Source organism: Alligator sinensis, unplaced genomic scaffold (genome assembly GCF_000455745.1).
Source record: "Alligator sinensis unplaced genomic scaffold, ASM45574v1 scaffold60_1, whole genome shotgun sequence".
In the NCBI taxonomy this organism is placed as follows: domain Eukaryota; kingdom Metazoa; phylum Chordata; order Crocodylia; family Alligatoridae; genus Alligator; species Alligator sinensis.
In genome coordinates this window covers 150602-172205 of record NW_005841858.1, presented here as the reverse complement: position 1 = coordinate 172205, position 21604 = coordinate 150602, and the positions used below count along the sequence as shown (strand labels likewise).

Below are 21604 nucleotides of genomic sequence, written 5' to 3'. Positions count from 1 at the left end.
TTGATTACCTCATGCCCTCACTCCTCCCTATGGACTTGGATCCCTGGCAAGACTACATTTCCTGTGATGGACTGCAATTCTGTTACTCATGGTACATGGCTAGTTGTGAGGGCTGGGTAGGAAGGGACAAGAAGGATATAGAAATAATTGTGTTGAACTAGGGGAGAGATCTAAGAAGTGTCTCTGGTTTTTCATTTTCATACTGCTACTCTAGGGACTGAAGTATCATGATTTGCTTAAAGGGAGCTAGAGAATCATCAGCAAAAACTGCTTCAGGATGCTTTGGAAGAAACCTGCTGAAGAACAGTAGTTGCTGTGACTGGCAAGAGCTCCCTTTAAACAGATGCTGGGGACAGGGTTTGGAGGACTGAATCAGTAGAAAAAAGCTAAATTAGGAAGTAGGACACTTTGTAGTACAGGATTCCAGGCTTGAGCTGGGGATCAAGAAAGTGCTTGGACTCCTGTAAACTGATGCCCAGTGATGCAGAAAACCCTGCAATGTTAAGTACTGAGAAGAACATTGTAGCCCATGGAGGGCTGTGGGTGGCTTGACTCTTGATATACTCTTGCAGGTGTTCAGAGGGTTTAAAGTGGCCAAAAAATTGCATGCCTGATCTAAGTTAGTGCATCTCAGGAGGTGCACTAGCTTACACTGAGAAAGGGTTGATCCAGTCTACGAAGGGGTTAGCCTGACCTCGCAAATGCCTGCATATGTTCTCAGCACAGCCCCAGAGCTAAGAAAGCCCAGCAGCTTGCCCCAGCCCCAGGGTTGTGGTATTCCTACCCCTCAAACCCTCTCCCACCTGGGTCACCCTTCTCCCACACCTGGACCTGCCAGTTCCCTCCAATCCTACCACCCCCTCCACCTATGCCAAGTTTATTTTGGGCTCCCTGCACTGCTCCTGGCAGCAGTGAATGGCTGTACCCACCTTTCTAGGCAGCTTAAAGTAAGCCTAGACCAGGGTGAGATGAACATTGTTTGTACCCTTAGTCTTTTATCTAGTAGGTAAAGTGGGGTGGGCTATAAGGTGCATATCAATTCCTATAATGTGCAGATCAGAGGTTTTTAAGACCAGGCTAGACAGTTTTGACTGGATGATCTAGTTGGGAATGGTCCTGCTTTGAGCAAGGGGTTGGACCAGATGACCTCCTGAGGTCCTTCCAACCCTATTTTTTCTAAGACTCTTAAGTGGAAAGTCTCCATAATGAAGAAGAAAGAACTCCATGGCTGCAGATCTGTAAGGGGGAAAGAAGGATAGCACTCTATTTTGCTTTTCTCTGTGTCTTAGGACTTTTGACTTGTCCAGTGGGTGAGATCATTCCTTGGGGAAGAATCTTCACCAGGGAAATAAAGGCAGGAGTGTGCACATGCTGATAGAGGGGTAAGTATTCCTACAAAATCTCTAATGTTCTTCAGTAATTTCCTGTTATCTGGTGTGTGAGTGGGTATGTATTGCGTTTTTAAAATTGCCTTTGGCTATTTACTATTCAGATTGCCTCATAACACTAGCTTGCATTTTATCTGAATTAGCTTATGCTCCTTCCTGTTGGCTTTGACTGAGTGCAATTTCTACTTTCTGAAGAAAGCCTGTTGGAAACCTGTTTATCTCGAACAATGTTAATCATAAATGTTAATTATACTGAGTCTTCCCCTCCCCAGACCTTGCCATTCAGTGATTTGTCTTTTCTGTAGCCAATAAATATAATTTCTATGACTTTCTTGTGCTATATAGACCCCTTCCATGATAAGTCAAAGGATGTTTTTTTCACTCTTGAAATATACTGCATACCTAAGACGAGTAATAATGAAATACATTTGTCTTTTGAACACATGCTGGCTAAAGGTGGGAAACTGGACAAATGCTGGCAAGCTCCTATTTTTATGAGAAATACAATGCTGTCTTGGCCTTCTCAAAAGGTATTTGAAAGAGCATATTATGGTCTAAATGTTAGCAACAGCTATAGATAAGGCTGCTGGAGCATTTCTGTATTAACCTCCAGTATTGGATACTATTAATATTCAAATCTCTTGTTTTTCATGCTGTAAATTACCAACCCTGGTCTCTGCCTCAGATTGAGCATAATTAGAAAGTTTCATGACAGATGGTCTTGTTTGAGTATAGTGAGTGTATCAGCAGTGAAGGATATAAGACAATTCTGTGACCTTCTTTCAAATGCTTCTAACCCTTAACAGCTGGGATAGAAAGCTGAGCATTGGCAAGAAGGCAGGGTAGAAAACAGTCCAGATACACTCAAAGAAAATGTTCTTGTAACAGTAAAAAAAATAGTTTTGAGCATATTATGACCTACTGAAAATTGCTCTTTGCCTGTGCGTGTAGTCAACTTTAAACAACAATTAGCCAGGATGGAAGGTTGGCTGCATCAAACATGCATGTATGGGGAACTTCAAAGGGCCACCTCTGAGTTAACTACAGTTCTGAGTTAACAGGTAGGGAAGCTTGCACTTTGCTACAGATTCTTGGTAGGTAGGTGTACAAGAAACTTTGCCTAGCTGAGGGCTCGTATTACTTGGGGGGAGGGGAGGAGAGGAAAAGGCATTTTCTTAAATTACGTTAGATAATGCAAGATAAAAGCCTAGTGGAACAATTTATAGCTTAAACATGATTTAGCAGGGTAAATTAAAGACTAGCTCCCTCCTATAGGCTTTTATGTGACTTGATAATCACGTTACAATTATAAACTGCCTTACAGTTTCTGAGATTCCTACCTCCCACTGGTTAATTCAAGTTAAAAATACACCTTTTTTCTTCTCGGTGAAGACTAAACAAAAGTCAGCTCAGCATGGAGGACTTGATCTTGCATCATTAAGTCAATGAGAATGACTTCAATAGGAACATCATCAAACCCTGCATGAAACAATGGTGCTACAGTAGTGCTGACTGGTCTAATACTGCAGGATGTTCTTCCTGGTGACCTGTGGTGGTGGTCGCTGCACCGTTCAAGCAAAAGTCCATTAATGGGGTGTCTGAATGTAGATTGTGTCTGACATAACATGCAGTTACTATTGTAGCCTTTAAACACATGTTGTACATTTGTTAGCCAAACCCTCTAAAGTCAGCTCATTTTTTGAGGGGGAAAATGTCAAATTCCTTTGGCAAAAGAAGGCCAATCAATTAAAACAGATGCTATCTTGCTTTCTGGGCAACAGTACTAGCCCAAGCAAATTTCAGCAGTGGATGACCAGCCAGTAACAGAAATACCTCTTTCACCTTTGGCCTCTCCTGAGCTTTCTAAAAGTAATATTAAGTATCTGCTAATATTTCTATAATATACTGCATTGTGCTAGTCAGTCTCTTTATTAGCTATACTTTCCAGTTTATTTTTTCCTAAAGATTTATGAAATGCACATTAAACAGCAGCTGTAAACAGGCAAACTGTAATGTTTCCTACAAATGCTGCCTAAACGTCCTTTTATCCACTTCTGACAGGCCAGAATTATTGATTTTCATTCTCCAAGACATTCCCCCTGCACTGTGCTAAACCTCAGCAGCCTTTTTAAAAGAATGCCAGACGAGCCAACTTGTAGCCTTAGCTACAAAGGATGAAGTCCCTTGACTGAGACGGAAGGGAAAAAAGAGATAATTTAATGTCACGTCTTTCTCAATAAGCTTCAGCTTGCGAGGACCTAATTCTTGAAAGAAAAAGCAAAAATGCAACAGACAGTATTAGAACCTGGAACAATTTCTGTTTTTACTTTACACTGCTCAACCACATTTCTAGACTTCAGGGCTGAACCCCCTGTGGTTAGAGTGCCCAGGGTTATGAAATGGCACTATAAAAACTAATCAGAATCACTCTGTACATGAATGGTTTAGACCAGTGGTAAACACCTTCTAATGAACCACCTCAGGTCATTACAGAGATGTGGGCACTAGGACCTACCTGTAGCCAATGCTTCTCCCTGTGGTGGCACAAGGAGAATGCTGACAGACTGTACTTTTGTCCCTGTGGCAATATAGAAAGAGTGCCCCCAGCTAAACCTTCCCACTACCAAATGCTACCAAAGCCGCAGGGCAGGGCAGATGTGGCCCCTGGACTGCAGGTTGCTGACCCCCGGTGTAGACATTCTGTTGCTGGCATGTTGCAAGTAGACAGTCAAGCTGCCATTCTGCTTACCTGGTTATCTTGAAGTTTGATTGGCATTTCCATTCTACTCCTAGGCAGATTTAGGAATCTAATAGGAGGGTGCAGGAAATACCAATAGCACAGCAGGAGTGCTTGCAGCCCACCTCTCCACTCCCCTAGCAGAAAGGAGCTGCTGAGGACTTTTTGTCCAGGAAGCAGGTAAGACTTCCTCCCCCTGCTCTTGGTAGCCCATCACCTCCACTGCTTAGCAGCATCTCCCATCCCTTCCCATTCCCACCTGCAGTAGAGGTTGCACAAAGTTTGCCTCTAGGCTAAGGGTGGGCAAAATAGTGGATCCAGCTGGCAACCAGACTCCATTTCCCAGCAGCCAGATTAGGCCCATGGTAGACTCCATTTCCCTGTCTGTGGCTGCTGCATGACAATGACACCCTGTGCATTTGCTTGATGCAGCCCCTAGCTGGTGTGGGGCTCCCCCCACCCTCCTCAGCCAGGCACAGTAGCAGCAGTGGGCGGGTCCTCCCTTCCTCATCTGTTGTCTGCTTCATAAGAAAGTTTATGCAAACCACAGCAAGGAGCGTTATGCCCATGGGGAAAGAAGACATTTTAAAGTCAAAGTTGCCCTTCCCAATAGAAGAGCTGTTATGGTTTGACATCAATCAAAAGATATAATTGCCTTGGGAAAACTTAATGATATTCTCACATTACCCAGACTTCTCAGTTGACCAAATATGCAAACAAACAGAAAGAGCAAAGACTGCATATTAAGGGAAAGAAAATTAAATTAAGTATTTTAAATAACTATTATTACACTGTGTAGTAAAGGAAACAAAGCAAAGAATATACTCACAGGTGTTACAGCTGAAGCATGCCAGTGACTATGTATTGGTCACAGCTGAATATGATGATGGCAGGCTTTTTATACATGTTAAAATTAAGTCTGCCCCTTCCTTTCCTTCCTTAAATTGATAATGTAGGAACCATGCAGTTGGAGGCAGGAAAATACTACAGGCAACACTAGAAGGAGATTGCTTAAACTCATTTGTTTGTTAAGAAGCTAGACAAGCATAACTGTGATGTAAGAATCTTAATCTCACTAGATCAATAGATAATAAGCTTCCCCCGAGCTAGCTAGGCATTCCATCATCTAGTCTCATTTAAATCTGCTTAACTCTTCTTTAGTTAGATTTGTTTCTCCCAGACAACTGGGATTGATAGATTTCACTGGGAAGTTTGAGAAAGGAAAACACAAAGCTGGATCTTGGAGGAGGTGAAAGCTGTTGACATGTAAAGCTCCATTTCCCACTACATTATGCTTAAAGGAAGTGAGGAAGAATCTACCACTTAGGGGCACTTGTCAATTTATTCAATCCCTCTTACATTTTTCCACTTCATCCTGCAGTAAGTAAAACTAAACCACAATAATTTATCACTGGTTTAATTTATCACTGGGTAAATTATTGTGGTTTAGTTTCTACTTATTGTGTGATAGAACTGACAGGTGAGACAGTTACATTGGATAAGGTGATGTGCATGATCCTGAATAGAATTCCTCCCCCCTACTTAAAAAGGTATAGTGATAGGCTGTAGATAGATGTAAGATGCAATGGTAGTGAGTACCTGGTGCCTGTTCCCAAATAAGAAAAGACCAGAGAAGTGCAAAGCTTAGGAGAGCTCAAGCAACAGCTCTGCAAGTTCATAGGTCATTTCAAGGCACATTTTTTATTTCCTTCCCTGTTCTTTAACTTTCCTAAGTTGACCTTGCTGTGGTAGCAGCATCTTATTTGGTGACAGCAGCTAGAGTGAAAGTTTCAAAATAATTGTTAAAGTCTTTGTAAAACTTGCAAATATATTCACTTAAAATGCAGAACTTTTTAGCTCCTGGGAGATATTTAAAGGCATGTTTACCTATTTTCCCACAGTGGGTACACAGATTTTTGCAGGCACAGGTGGGCAGCACTGAAAATATCTTATAAGTATTACCGTGTGCAAGGTATGTATTTGTTTTCAGGCTGCAAACAACAAAATGAAATTTTTAGCTTTCATTTTGCTGCACAGCATTCCTATCATATCATCTGACCATCAAGAAAATGTTTTCAAGGGCATCTTTGACAGTGGCAAACAGTGCAGTTGTATATAAACAAAACCAGCTAGAGCACTAATACACTATGAAGAGTGGATACCATGTGGCCGTAAATGTAAACTTTTGGTAAATGCTGCTGATTTATAATTACATATATCCAATTATTGTGTAAGAACTAGGATACTAATTCTGAAGATAGCTAGCTTTCATGAGTGAATTAAGGTTGAGGAAGATTGCATTTGTGGTTAATAGATGGAATTAGGACTCAGGAAGTAGGGATTAAATTCCCTGTTAAATGTGATATTGATAAAAAATTTCAGCTTCTTGACACCCGCTTTCCCCTTCCTAGCCCCTAAATGCTGAGAATGTGAAAACAGATCTGTAGAACTAAAGGGCTGTCCAAATTTGTTCCACATATTGAGTGCTCCTCTCTTGTATAACAAGGAAAGGATTCAGGTTGTCACACAGGCTATGTCACCTTAACCCCTGCCATAACAATCCAGTTTGAGAAAGTGAATGATTTCTCCACAATCCTGATAAATCAGAATGACAGGCTAAGTACAGACTTCAAAAAGTCTGAGGCAGAATCAGTATAAGTTATGAGGTTTCCTGTATGAGGTATAGGTTAGATTGGTAGCAAACAGAACACGTGTTCACCCTTTCGGGAGGGGGGAAATACACAGGCTGCTTACACCAGCCAAGGTCAGCAGGTTTGGGGTACTCTTGCATGCCTCCCAGCAGGCCCTGCAGGATCCCCAGGCTGCCAGAGACTGCTGAGCACATCTGAGCAGCCAGGCCACCTCTGACTGGCTGCCAGGCACAGGCGAGCATTCCCCTCTTCCCCCTGACATGTTGTCTGTCAGCCACAGGCATCTGTCAGCTGCAAGCAGGCAGTACAGGGGGGGAAGGGAGACAGCTGTGTCCCTGCACAAACCCCATCACAAAGCACCCCACAATGTACACACAGACTTGACACTGATCTCAGGGGAACCTCTGCGAGTGGGTGCAGCACTGCAGAGCCCAGCTGGGCTGCTGGGCACCAGTGAGTCTTCCACCTCCCCCCCCCAAGCTTCCTGCCTGCAGCTGACAGATGCCTGGGATGGACAGATGACATGACAGGGTGAAGGGGGAATGCTCACCCATGCCCAAGCAGCCTGGTCTAGCTCCTTGGGGCTGTGCTCACTCACAGGGGTTCTCCTGGGCTCAGTGTCAGGTCTGTGTGTATGTTGTGGGGTGCTTCCTAATGGGATTCGTGCAGGGATACAGATGCCACCTTCCCCCCTTCCTCCCCCCCCAACCTATACTGCCTACCTGAAACTCACAGCTAGTCAGAAGGAGGAGGTGGGGTTGCAGAAAGGGTCTGTCCTGACTCAGCTCTGTGACAGCTTAGCAGCGGGGCCCACTGAGTGCTTGGACAGAACAGCTGAAAGCAGGGTGAGTGGTAGCTAGTGTTCCTCCCTGCATGGGGTGGAGATAGCGAGAGGCTGCAAAGGAGCTTGGGATGTTGGCAGACAGCAACCTTACTTGAATCAATAGGGTAATCGGTACTGAAGTTCAATGCACCGGTCTAACCTAAATTGATTAAGTTTGAGTGCACATTGATCCAGATCTGTCTTAGATTGGGTTCCACCATTTTTATATCGGTCTCTGTGCACCAAACTTCTGTCCTGTTATGGATTTCGACCAGTTGCTGATCATTTGGGAAGCTCGCAGACATTAAAAAAGTGTTTTTGGAAGAAGCAGCATGTTACTTTAGGCACCTCAGCAGGGCTTCTTGGCACTTTTATTTAAAACTGATTCAATCAACTATTAGATAAAAATGCCAAAAAAAGTCCCACTAAAGTGCCCAATCTATACTGACATTGGGCTAGCCAGGTTCAGCTAAGGCATTGCCTTTTCTGGGCATGCTCAGGGCTCAACAGGGGAAATGCACCAAGTTTATAGTAAAGGATGTTTTTTGGGTTTTTAACGTCTGCAAGCAGCCTTCAGTTGGTAAAAGTGTAATGTCTGAACATAAACACAGTCTTCCTTGTTCTCTTTCCTAACAAGTGACCAAACAGATTCTTTGTGGAAACAGGTTTCCTGAAAAGAGAATTGTGCAAGCAGAAAGAGAATTTGCAGTGGCCTTTACCTCCAGCAGGAGCCTAGTTTTGAGGCCACATTGCTGTTTAGGAAGCAGTTCCTTGGCTAAGACTCCTGAAAGAGGGGGATACTGTGGATGCTATTTAACCACATCTGTTCCAGTGCTGGTGTAAATAAAATAAGTAGCACCTAAAGTTTACCATCACAGACTTCTCTTATGCTGATAAGCTGATATATGCAGCAGGAACATACATGGGGGGGCTAAATTCTGTTAAGATGTAAGTGTTGATAATGTGACACATGATGGTTTTCCAGAATTAATCCTGAAGGTGAATTTCCTTATTTTGTAACTCTAAATTTGGCAAATAGGTTTAATAAAGACCACCTCAAATCCACGTTGTAAAAGTTAAATCATAGATTCAAATATTTTGATGATAAACCACATAAGGCCACTTTGCTAAATGAGAAATTCTTGCCTTTCTGTTGGAATGGGAGCAAAAAGAACCAAGTAATAATGGAGGTGAATTATCTCTTCAATCAGCAAACCGACTTAATGAAGCCATTAGAAGCTTTTATCAGGCAGCTTTTGTTAGACCATATGCCAGGGGCAGGCAAAATGGTGGACTCCATTTTCCACTAGCCCCTGCCCGCGTGCAGGCTGCAGATTGTGGCTCTGCCCTGGCCATGACCAAAATGCCCCTGCCGCAAGATCCCAGCAGCTCCAGAGCAGCCCCCTGTCCTGCCCTGCTATGCGCCTGCCATTGCAGCTGGGGCCAGTCTCCATGGCAACCCCAGCCTTGCTATCACAGCGCAGCTGTGCCTGGGGTCTCCATGCAGGGGCTGCTGAGAAATGGCATCTACTGCCAGCAGTATCGAACCTTCAGGCCAGACTTTGCCTACCCCTGGCATATCCCAATTTCCTTACCTGATGTGTGTAGTTTGATATCTGAATTAGTTATTTGGATTAAAAGAGAGACAGCATATCTACCCTAGCTAAGTATCTCCTAGAGAAATCTTAGCACATGCTTATGCATTGATAGATATAAAGTGAATGATAAATATTTTTCCACAAAATAATATCGGGTCTGTGAGAGTTGGTGCAAAGTACTTGATTTCATTCTAGTAGCACAGTGGTCAATCGTGGATCTTTTGACAGTCTGTCTAAGTCTGTCAGAGGTTCCATGATCAGGAGCAGCAGGATGCATGCGACTGAGCAGAGCCATGCCCCCTGCCACCCAGGCCAGGCTGGGTGACTGGGGTCAGAATCTGGGCAGCTTATCTGAGAGGTAGGGGGGCAGGGACTGGGGGGGTTGGGGGCAGTAGATCCTGGGGTGCACTTTACTTACAAAAAAGTGGAAAAGGTTGGAGACCACTGTAGTAGTGTATACATGCAAATCATCATCATCACCAGGTCTGTTCAACAGGAGGGTTTTTTTGTTTTTTTTTTTTTTGGGGGGGGGGGGGTTTTCATGATTTCAATTGGAACAAACTAAAAAACAAAACAGGTTTTATGTGGTATACATTTTACTTGGAAAACGTATGTCTGTAAAATAGTGGAATCTTGCCAAAAATCGGTGTACTTGCACTCTTTAATCTATCTAACTACAGATGAATGGCATGTGTTCAGTATGGCTAGTACAGAAAAAGGACTGTCTCAATTTTACTTCTAAAGGGATCAATATAAACTCACTAACTAATGATAACAGGAGTGAACTGTTGGTGTTGAATGTCTTTTTCCACATGGATAAAAACACTAATAAAATGTCTTCTTGTGTTGCACAGCAGTGGTCATATGTTTAGCAATGCTAAGTAGCCAATTTCAATGAAGTAAGAAGAAGGGACCCTCAGCTTTCCAAGTTCCTCCATTTTCCAAACCAGACATGCAGTCTAAATTTTAGGGCCTGAACCTAGAAGAGCAAAGTGAAATAAGGTCCGCTGACTTCCTTTGGATCAGGCTCCTAGTTAAAAATGATACTACAACAGGAGCCAGCAAAATATGATTCTTATTATGACCTCATTGTAAACAATGGAGTTAAACTACTAACTGACTGTAACTCTGAACACTATACATCTTTGTAATTGGCATGAACAGTTTTGCTCCAGAAGGCAGTATTGGTCATCAGAAGTCTCTGCCAAATCAACGTCATTATTATTATTTTTTCCAAAAACTGTCTTCTGGCCCTTGTTTTCCTCAGATGTGAAATTAATCTCAGTACACTGTGTAGTGATAAAAGTAATAATTTAGAAGTACTCCTTTGCTTAGAAAATGGCCAAAGTTGGGAATTGGGAGATGAGCTCTCAGGAGAGTTAGGCACATACAGACATTCAGTTTTTCCTGGGAGAGTTGCTGCTCTACCAGGAGAAACCACAAGCAATGTTCAGAATTTGTCTCCCAGAGCAAAAATGGCCACTTCAAGGGGAAAATAAGCCAGAAACAACCAGGGTTAAATCACTTTTGGAAAGTTTCTCCTGGGAAAGCAAACGTATGTTCTTTTCTGAAAGAAGCCATAGTACAGTCCTCCTGCATCTCCCCAGTGTTCCTGGAAACAGTGTGTCACTTGATGGACTGTACTGCTCCAGCTAAGCAAGGAGCAGAACATGGCCCCTCATAAGACTTGCACTGTAGCAGGGAGACACAGGCTGGTCCTGAGCAGTCAGGGCTGCAGGGCACCCCCTCTCCCCCTGTGGGATGGATGAAACAGGTGATATGCCCTCTGTCCATGGTGCCTCGGGTTCCCTTCTCAGGGACCCCTTTGTCAGGGAACCCTTTTCAGGGATGTTGCTCTAAAGTCTCTGCTTTTATATTCTTTTCCCCTCCTGATGACTTCATCTATGGCTATCACTGATTGGTCTTTCTGTGGTCATCATTCTGTTCATGTTTTGTTCTGCCAGCATATTCCTTTGTTTCACAAGCCCATTACATGTACACATCCTAATTTGGGCTTTCTGGGTCTTCTAATTTAGTCTGCTCCTCCAAAACTGGAACTCCCAGGCCCCCCATTCTTGGGCCTTGTGAGCTGGTGCCACCTTATCTCATGTCATGGAACAGTGTGGTATATGTCCACAACTTCCCAGGCTATGTGTATATTTGTTGGCCTTGTTGCTTGCCTAGGTTAGACACCCTTTTTGCCTCAAAGGCCATGAGAACTTTGTGTGTGACAACCAGGCCTTCAGAAATCAATTAACCCTTGCTGCTGTCATGAACCATTATTATAATGCATATATATTTACCTACAAGCCAGTTCCCAAAAGCAAACCTCTAAATGACATTTTCTAGTCATCACCAGCCTGTCACAGTTTTCAGAATGGTGGGGATCCAAAGGGGGGGGAAAGGGGGGCTTCAATTCACCCTCTCTTCCGCATCAGCTGGGGAGCCCCAAGAACAAACTCCCTCCACTGCCTTTCCCCTCTCCCATTCTGAAAACAGCAAGCACTGGCAGAGAACCCTGGCTGTTGCTATGGGAACTGGTCTGCAGGCTCCTAGCTCAAGTTAGCTTCTCCTCCCTCCTGGAACCACCAGCAAATTTCTGTTTGGTCTGGAGTAACATAACTCAACGCTTTGCAGAAATCATTCTGAGTTGTACCTGGGAGCTGAACTTCTGTCTACACTCTTAGAATTAGACAAAAAGACTGCAGAAATTGCCTACTTTCCACAATGAAGTTAGTTATTGTTATTGTTAGTTCTTCTCATTCATAGAATACCTCTATTTATTAAGCCTGGTGATCACTACACACTGAGTTTTTAATCCCTGGCATCTCTCACTACTAACCACCAAGGAAATGCTCTGTCCACTGAGACCCTACATCACCAAACTGAAAAGAACCAGAAATAATTAAGGCTGTTCCAGTATTCCTTTTCATTCTGTTTATTGCTCTCTCAAGCAACCGTTGACAATTTTAATCTCAATTTTGAAACTAAAGAGAATGTATTATCAGGAGCCATGTTGATATTAGAGTCTCCGATTATTAGGCAGCTCTAAGGCTGCAGACAGAAGTGACAATTTTTGCCTGATCTGGACACAGAAAGCAGTTTATAGTAGGCCTGTGTGAAGCAGCTAGTATTAGCTACAACTTCTGATTCAGCCGATTTGCGGGACAGTGATTCAATTTAGTGATTCAAATACTGTCCTGAATCAATTCAGCTGAATCTGATTTGGAGATTTGGCTGCCACCAAATCGGCCAAACCTCTGAATGGAACAGGCCCCATCCCCTGCCTGCTCTTCCAGCCCCATCAATGACTGCCCTTCCCGGCCCCAGCATGCTGGCAATTTGAAGAAAAAAAAAAAAAAAAAAAGCCCTGCACTCACTGGCTCCTCCCAGGCCTGGGGGTGGGGGGGGGCTGGAGAGCGATTCCCCACTGCCTGGCAATGCATGGAGTGGGGGGGCTCTGCCATGAGCAGCTGGTGAGTGTGGGGCTATTTTTTATTTAAGTGCCAGGATGCTGGGGCCAGGTGGGGTCACCACTGATGAGGCTGGGAGAGTGGGCAGAGGCTGGGGGGTGCTTAGGGGGGCTGGGGGAGCAGGCAGGGAATAGGGCCTGGTGGGGGTCCCCCCGTGGTCCCCCCCCCCCGCCCTGCCCCCTACTTACTGGTACAGAGCCTGGGTCCAGCTCCCTGCAGTGGCAAGTGGGGTCTGCAGGAATCTTCAAATCTTCTCTGAATTGATTCAGAGGCTTCAAATTGATTCAGACCTTTTAATTGGTCTCCTGATTTGATTCAGATTCAGCCATTGAATCGAGCCAAATCTCCTTCAAATCGAATCAGCAACTGAAGCTTCACATAGCCCTAATTTATAGCTGTGACCAAACACAAGTGCATGGCTGCAGACAGCTTAAAAAATGTTCAATTGGGTGAAAATCTGCCCCTCATTGCATGAGGGGTCAGATGAAGATATTTTAAAACAAAGCATCTTCTGTAACTTCTGTCTGTGTGGCCTGCCAGCCTGTCACTGTTTTCAGAATGGGAGGGGGGAAGGAAGTGGAGGGAGTCCCTGTCTGGGGTTTTTTCAGCCCCTGCTGGAGGATGGGGTGGGTGTATTGGAACCCCCCCCCCTCGAGGTGGGGGGGGGCTCCAATTCACCCACCCCAAATAAAACTTAATGGGTCAAAAAACGCTTGAATATGCTGTTGTATGAATGGTAAAGAGAAAGCTGAAGAATAGTTAAAATCTGCTTTTCCCCATTTTTAGTGTTCCTTCACTTTAGTATAACAATATGTCATTTCTAATGCATATTAAGATTATGCAAAAATAATGCTAATGTCATTGATTTAGTTACTGGCTAATATTAAGTGTTAAAACCAATGGAAGAAGTTGAAAATTAAAAGGATCTTATCAAATGGTCCTAAAATCTTGTCCATATTAACTTATCCTGCAGTGATAAACTTGTTAATTTTAAATCTAGGACCCTAAATTTTCTGAGGATTGTAATATGAGAGAAGTTTCTGTTCAATAAATACCATGTCACTCTTCCTTTCTAGTGAGATACAAAAACCTAATCACCTCACAACTCTGGCTGGAGCTATGACCTTTTTGCAAATACCCTTCCTTCTCTACTTGATTCTTATGGCTGATGGATTTAATTTAGATTATTTTTTTATGTGCAAGATTCCAATCATGACAGTGCTATACAGTCACAGCACAAAATCTTTCATGTGCCAATCCAAATATCTGCCTTGGGCTATACTGTACAAATTAGTGTTACTATGTAATCCAAACCCTAATCTTTTTTTTCTTTTTTTTGATTGAGTATGGAAAGTACACTTCGAGGTATCTAGAGAGATGTTCATTATAATGAAAATCATTGCAGTTAATTTTTATTTTCTCCTGATTTTGGGAACCATTCTGATTTACAAGGGTATGGATGCCAGACTGGAAGTTAATTAGAGGATAGTATTTGTGGTGATACTTCTATATAGACTTATGCCTCAGTCTGAAAGCAGAGCAGCTTATTCCCTGTTAAGACATCAGAAAGCTAAATTAAAAGCCCCAAAAGAGTAAATAAATATAGTAAACCCCACTCTCCAATGTCTTCCTGTAGTCAAGGTTTGCTATGATGTAAGTGAGGTTTCCATCTTCTGCAAACAACTTGGAAAGGATTGAATGATACTTTTGGTAAAATCTGTGCGTTTCTATGCTGATATTCATTAGGAAGTGCTGGATTGAGTATAACTTTCTAGAAATAAATGTTGATTGCCTTATCCCTGTGTATGAGACATCCTGAAAGTAAACAGTTTATCCAGGTCTCACTTTAATTTTAGAAATGGTGTAAGAATAGTTTCAATAAACACACCAGATAATCCCAAGTGTGATCAGAAGACTCAGCTATCTAAAATAGGTGATGAGGTCCCAGAAGAAGAGTATCTGAATAACTATGACTTGTTTTCTCTCTCTCTCCTGCTTTCTTTGTGTGTGCATCATAAATAACTTCCAAACATTTGCACCAATAAGAAAATGAGGCCTATTCAGAATAAAATCAAGTTGACCGCACATAAGGAATGCTATTAAGTTACCTGATCAAGAGAAATGATTTAGTGTGATCAGTTGTTTTTATATGCAGTGAGTGACAAAGCTGTCATTGCACACACCACCAAGACACACAGACATACATCATATAGACATCACCAGCTCATCAGTCAACTTGCAGAGCTCCCTGTGAGCATTAATGAATGTTCTCCATCTTAAGAGCAGCATTAGTACCTCCTCCACTATGTTATTGTTAGAACCCATGGTCAAATGGACATGCATATCGCATAACCCATGCTGTTGGGCAGATGACTGTCTTGTCAGATCCATCATGAAAATCCAATTTGCTCCAAAACACCAAAAACAGCCAAAAGCAATGCAAAGGACTCTCAACACACAATTTCTTCAAGATTAGAAAGTCCATAAAGATCTTCAGCAGTGTCTCCATGGAAAAACTCTCTGCCCTATCCAAAAATGAAGGCAACATTGAGGAATTCTGGAAGGGGATTAAAACTGCCTGTGCTGACTCCATTGTTTATACCACCTGTTGACACCAAGACTAGTTCAATGAAAGTAATGCGAAGATTCAAGCCCTCCTCAATGGCTCATTATGCTTGGCAAGATGACACCTCATCCTCAGCAGAAGGAGATGTATTAGCTCCTCAAAGCTGAAGATCAAAGAAGGATATGGGAAATCAAAAATCCATGATGGCTAGATAAAGCCAAAGAGATCCAGCTCTAAGCTAATAAACATGATATGCATAGTTTTTTCCAGGCAATGAAAGCCATCCATGGCTCAACTTTCCACAGTTCTACTTTCCTGCAATTGCAGGATGGCTCAGAGCTCCTCAAATACAGTGAATCTATCCAAGCAAGATGGAAAAAGCACTGTGAGGCACTCCTGAACTGTGAGTCAAGCGTGATGGATACCACCGCCAAGTCCATCTCTCAACACCCTGAAAAGGGGGATCCCTTGCCAGCCCTCCAGCTTAGAAGAAGTCTAGTGTGCCCATCAAGGAAACCAAGAACAGCAAAGCTACTGGACCAGGTGGCATACCTGATGAAATCTACAAGGCTGGTTGTAAGGAACTGGTACTGAGACTGTAAATGTATTCTTCAGATTTCGAACAATGAAGAAACCCCTGGGGACCTAAGGAATGCCAACATTGTGACTATCTTCAAGAAAGGAGATAAGTCTGTGCATGGGAACTATCAAGGAATCATCCTCCTTTCCACAGCAGAGAAAACTCTCTCCTATATCTTTTTGAACTGTCTTCTTCTTGATGAGGAAGTCCTGCCAGAATCCCATGTGGCATCAGACCATCCTGTGGGACAACTGACATGATCTTTGTTGCCTGTCAGATCCAAAAAAAATGTCAGGAACAATATCAGGATCTGTATATGACCTACATTGCCCTTACTAAGGCCATTGATTCTATCAAAGCCTTATGGAAAGTACTGGCCATGTTTGGATGTCCTGAAAAGTATATCAAGGTCCTGAGGCTTCTCCATAGACTAGGACATGAGACTAGGACCATTCTATGCAGCAGATCAGAGACAGATCCATTTGTCATCCAAATTGGGGTCAAGCAAGGATGTATCATTGCCCCCACTTTGTCCTCCATGTATTTGACTGTCATCCCTTTTCTCATTAAGGACCATCTTCCTTCTAGAATTTGGATGTTTTTGGTCAAAGACCAAAGTACGCCAAACAACCACCCTTGACATTCAATTTGCTGATGACTGTGTGCCATCCTTGTGTACACTGAGGAAAACTCTAGACTGCGCTGGATCTCTTTGGAGAGGCCTACCAAACTTTGCGCCTCTCTTGACACTGAGAAGACTAAAGTGCTCTATCGGCCTGTTCTGGGCTATGAATGTGATCCCCAATCTCCAAATTACCATCAAGGGAAAGACCCTAGAGCACTTCCCCTATCTCAGTGGCCACCATCCTCAGAGAGTGAACACTGTGGAGATAACAGTACAGGATCCGATGCTTAAGTGCCTCCTTTGGGAAATTGCTTCGGCATGTCTTCATTCATCATGATCTCTGAAAAGACAGAAAGATTCAGATCTACAAAGCCATCACCATCCTCACTCTCCTCTACTACAGATATGAAATGCGAGTAACCTACCATCAACATATCAAGAGACTGGAGAGAGACTACTAATGATGCCTCTGGAAAATCCTCTACATTGAATGGGAAGATCACTGCACAAATGCATCCTTGCTGAAGCCAATGTTACCAGCATTGAGTCAGTGATCCTCAAGCATCAGCTTTGCTGAACCAGTCATTGTGTGAGGTTGTCAGACTCCCAACTCCCAAAACAGGTGCTCAACTCTCAGCTTAATAGTGGTCTGAGATCTCATGGTGGTCATAGGAAATGCTACAAGGTAGATTTGCAAATTTTTAAAAAGGACTGTAATGTTATCTTATTTAGACTCTTATGGCTTTTTAACTGTTACTTTGTAGATAAATGAGTCACTATTTGATAATACCAGAATGAGGGAGGATTATCATGGCTTTGGTCTTTAGTATATACACTTGGTAGATCATTTTAGTTCCATCATTTTAGCTTATGATAAAAAATAACTGTTTGAAAAGTTGGTCAAGGTGACTCATACCTCAACTAAAGGACACCAGATACCTGCTGCAAGTAGGATACTTTTAATTTAAGTGCTTGCAATGGAAATATAATGGACATATTTAAAGGGTACAAGGGCAAAAAAAATGGAGCTGTTACAATCTCCCAGAGCTAAGGGCTGAATCTAGCATGGGGCTGAGCACCTTTCAAGAGAAGTTTAACTCGCGCTTATTCTTGCAAGTGCCTCTACTCATTTCAAATGCAGCATCATGCATGCTGGGACACTTACGTGAGTAAAGCAGTGAGCTGCAAAATCAGACTGCTATTTAATAAGAATTAAGAGATCTCTGGATTCTCAAAACACCTTACAGGATCAGGCCTTAAGGGATAGTCTCATCATATGATATGGCTCCATCTTACATTGATGACAGAGACAGTAGTACAGTAGCAGATTTTTCATGAGGTGTTTAGAACCTGTTGTACAGTTCCTAAGGAAACATCGCTGATGATTCCATAATCAGTACTGACAGGGTTTTTGAGGAAGGAATGTACTGTTGTTGTCATTTATCAGCCCTGCCAATACAATTACAGACACAGTAGCAACAAAGTATATTCTAAATGTCATAATCTGATTTAAATTCCCTGTTATTCTCAATCTCTAAAAATAGCTCATTTATACTCTTTATTAATAGGGAGCTATCTGTTGGGAATGTGATGATGGAGAAATCTATTTTTCCTATTATTTACTGATATATGTTGTGCAATATACAGTACTTTTTTCATTGCTCAGTTCTCTGTGCATCCACAAACTGGGTTATACCCACTTTAATACCCCACATTAATACCCTTCTATACTGTGAAGTGACTTTAATATGAGACCTGTTTTGTATCAAAAGTGCTGGTTTTATGCTCTTTAAAAATGTTGGTAATCCATTTGAATTTCAGCCAACATTTGAGGAGGTTGATATTTGCATATCACAAATGCATAATGAAACTAAAGCAGAACTGTTGATTTAAAGCAGGGGTGTCAAAGATATGGCCCACAAGCTGATTATACCTGCCTCCACAGCCCTACCATCTGGTCTGCAGTTTTGCCTGAGGGTCTCAGACTTATGCACTGGCCTGGCCCTGGTCTCACATACTGCGTGCAGCACATGGTGCTGATTAGGGGCACATGCTTTATGTGGCGTCCTTGCTGGACTGGCCCTGCATGCTGGATCCAGGGTTGCTCTGGTGAGACCCGCAGACCAGCCCTTTGTACTGGATCCAACATTCACCGGGCCAGTCTGTGGGCCTGATCCAATCTGCAGACCAACCACATGCCCTTCAAACAGCCTGTGGTCTGGCTCTGCATCATTCATACAGCCTGCAAGGCTGGAGGAGGTTGATAGAAAAACAGCTGCTTTAAAGCTTCTTGTGCCAACAGAGGGGAGAGGAAAGACTTGAATCATTATTAACTCTTTTTCCAATGATGCATGTATTATAATGGTGGGGAAAAAAATCCCCTAAATTTGTAGGGCTCAAATAGAGTGAAGCATAGGGAAAGTTAGTTATTAAAAAAGGAGGAGTTTGATAGAAAATATTTTTAAATGCTCCAAATCTATTGTGTTTCTGCTATCATCCAGAAATAAAAGCAACAGCAGATCTCCAGGAGGACCCATGTGTGTCAACTATGGTTACAGGGGTGTAGGTTGTAGCAGTGTTGGTCTAAGGACATCTGCAGACAAGGTTCTTTGGGTAAATCCAATATCTTTTATTAGACCAACTCAAATAGTTGGAAAAAATTCTTCTTTCAAGCTTTTGGGTACAAATACCCTTTGTCAGGCTGGGGAAGTGTCTGCAGATGGTCTGTGCTCTTCCTGGATGGAGTAGTAAAGCAGCCAGAGACCAGTACATATGCAAGAAAGCCAGTCAATGAAAATGTAAATTGAGGTGGTCAGTAGGTGAGACAACTGGAGGGGGCGGGGAAGGGGAATGAATCTAGTTGTAGTGAATGAATGAGGGTCGGGGGGAAAGGAATGAGAATAGCTGGTAAAAAGTGGAGAGTTTACCTGGGGAGTCAGATGTTCATCAGGTTATAATGTGTTATAAATCCAGTGTCTATATTTAGTCCATGATTTTTTGTATCCAGTTGGTTGATGAAGTGAAGTTCATAGGCTTATCTATGAAAGGTGTTTTGTAAATTCCCTTTGAGCATTAGAACTGAGAGACTGGAGAGAGAGTGGCTTTCTTGTGAGAAATGTGCTCCCACATGTAATTGGGTATTCTTATCTTTGTTAGACTTTTAGCGTGCATTCATTCTGGTACGCAGTGGTTGTTTGGTCTCCTACATATTTTCCACCAGGGCGTTCGGTGCACTGGATGAGATATATTACATTTATGGAGGTGCAGTTGTAAGATCCAGGAATGTTGATGGTTCTGTTGTGGGGAGGGGGGAGGGTAGATGTTGACAGGTTTTATATTTCTTGTCATGTCATGGTTCGAATCCATTCGGTATGTTTTGGGCCGTAAGAAGTTTGCTTCTGGTGATAAGGTAGGCAAGGCTCGGTGCTTGTTTGAAGGCTAGGATGGGTGATTCTGGGAAGATCTCTTTAAGAACTGTCTCCTTGTAGTATGGGTTGCAACTGTTTGAGCATTTTCCGTGTAGGTTCCAGGGAGGAATATCATATCATAACCAGAGGTGTGCGATTCATGGGGGGGTTTCTTCTGTACTGCAGCAATTCTTCATGCGGTATCCAGGTGGCCCTTTCAAAAGCATGATCTCTGTCACTGGAGGAGTGTCCATGTTGCGTCCATGTTGAGTGAAAGCCTTTTTGAGATTTGTGAGGTGACAATCACAAGTGTTCTGCTCAGTGCAAATTCAGTGATATCAGAGGGCTTGACTGTATATTACAGCTTTCCTGGTGTGCTTAGGGTAATTGCTGGTTCTGTGAAGATATACGTGTTGGCCCATGGGTTTCTTGTATATGGTGGTCTGTATTTTACCATTCTGGATTGTGACCATGTTTAAAAAGTGAATGTTGGAGTATTCCAGAGATAGTCTGAATACTGGAGGGGTGATGCATGTTGAATTCCTGATGGAAATCAGAGTTTGCAAGTTTTCAGTCCAAATGATGATGTCATTAATCTATCTTAAGTATAGCAAGGGTTTGAACGTGCAGGTCTTTGAGGAATTTTTCTTCCAGGTGGCTCATGAAAAGGTTTGCATACTGTGGGGCCATTTTGGTGCCCATGGTCTGCAGGAAGTGTTGGTTATTGAAAGTGAAGTTGTTGTGTGTGAGAATTAAGTGTCTAAGTTCAGTAATATATTTGGGTCTGTACTCCGAGTTGCAATCTTGCTCTTGGAGGTATGTAAGGCAGGCTTGGATGCCATTCTGGTGTGGGATGTTGATATATAGGCTGGCAATGTCCATGGTAGCTAGGCGGATGTTACTGGGAAGGTGGTCTATGTTTAAATTTTCGTAGAAAGTCTGTAGTATCTGGGACAAAACTTGCTCTTTGGGTGACAAAAGTTTTATGATTCATTCAATTACACCTGGTATTTCCTCAGTTGCGGTTCCTTGGTTGGATGTGATCATTCTGCCAAAGTTCCCTTGTTTGTGGATTTTAGGGAGCAGGTAAAAAGTCCCTGGGTTGGGTAGTGAGGGGATCAAGTTCTGTAGTTTTTCTTGTAGCTCTGATGGAAATGATTTGATTAGTAGTTTTGAATTTCAAGGTGAAAAGGTGAGTAAGATCATCCTCTAGTTTTTTGTAGTAGGTGTTGTTAGAGAGTTGTCTGTTGGCTTCTTTTATATAGTGTTCACAGTTAAGGATAACTATAGTTCCTCCTTTATCTGCTGGCTTTATTACTATTTGGTGGTTAGATCTTAGGGATTCTATGGCCCTTTTCTCTGAGAGGGAGAGGTTATTATGGTGGTGTGTGTTGTTGGTTATTTCATTCTTTCCCTGAAGCAGTCAATATAACAGTCAAGGTTTGAATTTGGTCCACTGTGAGGTATCCAGTTTGATTTTTGGGGGGGGCTGACCTTTTCCTTAATACTGTCAAAGGTTGAAGTGTTGCTGGAAGTGGATTCATTTTGGTTGTGGAAATATTCTTTGAGGCAGTGGCAGTGGAAGAGTTCTTCTAGTTCTCTACATTGAATTATTTTATTAGGGTGATTTTCTGAAGAGAGATTCTATGGTTAGTAATGTTTACCTTAAATCTTCATCCCTGAGTATGGCTTTTCACATCTGTATTTCCACCAGTCATTTAACTTGATTAAAAATAAATAAATCTTCGGCTCTTTC

General features: G+C 42.6%; 1 long non-coding RNA gene across 2 annotated transcripts in view; it reads left to right on the top strand.

Moving 5' to 3' along the window:
* The first annotated feature begins 915 nt into the window (after positions 1–915).
* Positions 916–21604, top strand: part of LOC102379737 — a 26089-nt gene continuing 5400 nt past the window's right edge. The window contains exons 1-3 of one of the 2 annotated variants that reach the window (XR_001358744.1): positions 916–963; positions 1290–1382; positions 4182–4305. This is a non-coding gene — a long non-coding RNA (uncharacterized LOC102379737). The remainder of the gene's footprint in view (positions 964–1289; positions 1383–4181; positions 4306–21604) is intronic. The other variant, XR_322978.1, reaches the window with a different exon arrangement.